This window comes from Pteropus vampyrus, unplaced genomic scaffold, assembly GCF_000151845.1.
Source record: "Pteropus vampyrus isolate Shadow unplaced genomic scaffold, Pvam_2.0 Scaffold188, whole genome shotgun sequence".
In the NCBI taxonomy this organism is placed as follows: Eukaryota; Metazoa; Chordata; class Mammalia; order Chiroptera; family Pteropodidae; genus Pteropus; species Pteropus vampyrus.
Window position 1 is genome coordinate 534,877 of NW_011888969.1, and position 3,331 is coordinate 538,207.

A 3,331-nucleotide genomic window follows, 5' to 3' on the forward strand; every position below is an offset into this window, starting at 1 on the left:
GCTCATCCGCCCGCTTCCCAGGGGACCGCCGAGGCTGGGCTGCTCTCTGGAGAGTCCTTTCAGATTTCCGGACTGTCCCTCTGCGTTCCCACAGTTGCGACACGGGCAGGAGAAATGCTGAGAGTGACCGGGGTGAGCTCGCTGGATAATCCCCTTGTAGTTTGTCACAACCTGATTCGATGCAGCCAGCGTCTCCCCTGTCGATGGCTTTCCCTTAAAACTTCGAACCCAGCATTCACAGGAAAGAAATTGTGACTTTTATTCAAAAAAGGAAAACAGCGCTTAGGGTCCATGCGACAGAATGCGAAAGGGACAAAAGCAGCCCTTGCCACATGCCGTCCAGGTGCTAAGTGGCAGGCCCCCAGATGCCCGGGTCACTGGCTGCAGGTTTCCGCATCACCGAGAGGCCGTGGTGTGGACACGGCGTCGCCAGTGCAGGCGCCGATGATTAAAAACCCCACAACTTTGTCGCGGTCTGCGTTACCTGCCCCGGACTCCCCTGCTCCCCGAGCAGCCACCCGGCGCCAGCTCCGGCTGCTACCTTCAGGACAGAATATGGCTTTTCTTATCTGCGGCATGTCCAGAGGTTGCACCTATGTGACAATTCAAGGGTTTCGTTTTTTGCTTTGTTTCCGTATTTACAATGATGTGGCTAAAAATCGAAACACAAATAAAACGGAGGAGGTGTCCAAGTAGCTACAGTTCGATCCACGTTTCATACATATCACATTAAGAAAGGTTAATTCTGTATTAAATATAATCAAAAACACAGTACGGGGCTTGTCACACTGACGCGGGTGGCGGGTACACACTGCCACTCAGCAGGAAGCCTTGTTATATTTTTTATATGTTAGGAGACGTCTACTTAGAATTGATCAAACCTTTGCTTCCGAAACATATATGCCAACACCTCCGCAACACACCATAAACCAGACTCTCAGAAAATAATAATGATGCTTATCAGTCACTCGCCTTGAGTTTGCTTGTGAAAAACCTCCAGCTAGCGTGCCATTGGAGCTCTTAAAACATAGATCTTTTTGCTGTACTGATAATTCACTCTCAGCTTGAGATTGATGACTATGTGAAGTCCATAAAAGATGTTACCACTATATTTTGTTCTTATGATTTATTTTATCATGTTGTCAAGGTTTGCAGAAAACAAGAAACAAATCAATGAATGTCATGCTTAAATATTAAAGAAGGCTGTAATACACATTTTTATTCAGATGCCTTATTCAATCTTGCAGCTCAGAAAAGGGTAGTAGCGACCAAGCTTTTATTTGAATTACTTTTGGAAAAATTAATTTAGGAGGACTGTTGAATTGTGAATGGCAAAAGGCAGCTAACCTTATTTGCTTAAATAGGAATGTATGGTAGCAGGACTTCTTGGGAAAGCAGCACTAACAGACCACGGGGAGGTGGATGGGTTTTAAAGCATCAAGAACTTGGGCTGGAGTGTGCTTAACGAATTCCAGCGTGGCGAGGAGGGTATTTGGAAAGAGGCGAAGGGGGAGACGCGGCTTCGGGGGCGGGGGGTGGATGCTGTGCACTTTGCTTTTGAAACGAATCATTTCCTTCATCATTATATGGCATCAAGACCATCTCTTCCCAGGGCCGGCAGCGTCTGGAAGTGTGGCATACTCCAGAGCCGCTGGCCTTTCCCACACCTCATTAGACAGCAAGCAGAGAGGAACAGCTAAATCTCGCTTTATTTGTCTGAACCGGACGGCTTTCTGAGAAGGGGACCTACCTAGGCAGACGCTGTCAACCGCGTGTTCACACGACCCGGAGCTGGAGACTGCGCCTTTCCAGGGCCTGAAAAAATATCCTCTGAACCCTGATTTTTTTTTTTTTTTTTTTGGAACAGAGTAGAATGCGAACAAAAATGTTCAAAAAAAACGTGTGTCAAAAAATGAAACTCTTAGGTTGTGTCCCAGGAGTCGAAGCTTTGGCCTAACCCCTGCCGGAGGCTCGGGTCTGTGCTGGGTGGGGGGTGACCAGACTGGGGGACCACCCGCCACGCCGAGGTCCTGTCCTGAGTGGCTGCGGACTCTCCGAGAAAAGCCACGAGGCTTTGCGTCACCTCATTGCGAAGATCATTTTATTGTATCATGTTATGCTCTTGCTTCGTGGAAATTCGTGACCAACACACGGTGTTTGTGGTGATTCCAAATTAACATGAATATTCAATTAAGCACAGACTCTACTCTGACAGTTCAGAATAAACTGGAGTTTATTTGAATTTAGAAAACAGATAAATTAGGAGGCAATCATTTGCATCACAATTGATTCTTCCTTCCAAGGGAGGGTTCCTGGCGGGATTCTCTAAATGGAAAGCTCTCCAAGCACTTTGAAAGATATAATTTGATTTTTAAGAATTTTCTCCTCACGTAGTTTTCAGGACCAGGCCTCTTGTCTGAAACAAGAGTCATCGCGATTTAATTTGGCGATGAGACAGCTTCGCCGCAAATATCTTGGACTGAAGACCCAGGTGCCGTGCGCGGACACCGTACCCAGGGGCCGTGCGCGGACCCCGTACCCAGGGGCCGTGCGCGGACCCCGTACCCAGGGGCCGTGCGTGGACACCGTACCCAGGGGCCGTGCGCGTACCCCGTACCCAGGGGCCGTGCGTGGACACCGTACCCAGGTGCCCGGCCTCCTCTCCATTCTCCTCTCTTGCTCAGCCGAATGCAGATTCCAGTCCTGTTGGTCGGTTCACGCACGTTCAACCAAGCCTGGCTCCGGCCCTGCCGGACAGGAGGACGCGCTCCGAGCGGCAGAGGAGCTGCTGGGGCCTAGGCGGCCGCCCGGCCATGCACCAAGGAAGGAAGTGGACGCGGAGGGCACGGGCTCGGAGGGGCGGCTTCGGGGGCCTCCGGTTTGCTGGTTTCCCGTGATCATCGCACACGAGTGAGGAAGGGTCTAGTCAGAATTTGCAAAGCTGCTGTTAGTTATAGGCAGCCAGCAGCGCGCGCGCGCGCGTGTGTGTGTGTGGTTGCCTGGTGGCTGCCCGGGTCGGTCACCTGGACAGATGGCACTCTGGGCCAGTCTCCTGGACGGCCGCTATGGTGCCGAATGCAGCAAAGAAGCGGACTTCTGTGCGGGAAGGAGATGCTGAGCTGGGCGGGGCCAGGGCAGCCCTGGGCCGTGGCTGGGGATCCGTCCTCTCCACAGATGCAGTTGGCGTCTAGGGCCCCTGGGTCGGACGCGTCTGGCTGGAGGCTGCTGTCCTTCCCTGCTCTCTCTCTTGGGCCCTGGGCCCTGGGATGGCACCCCAGGACACTCTCCCTCTCGGGGCCGAGGAGGACAGGAGTCTGGCTCAGCATCAATG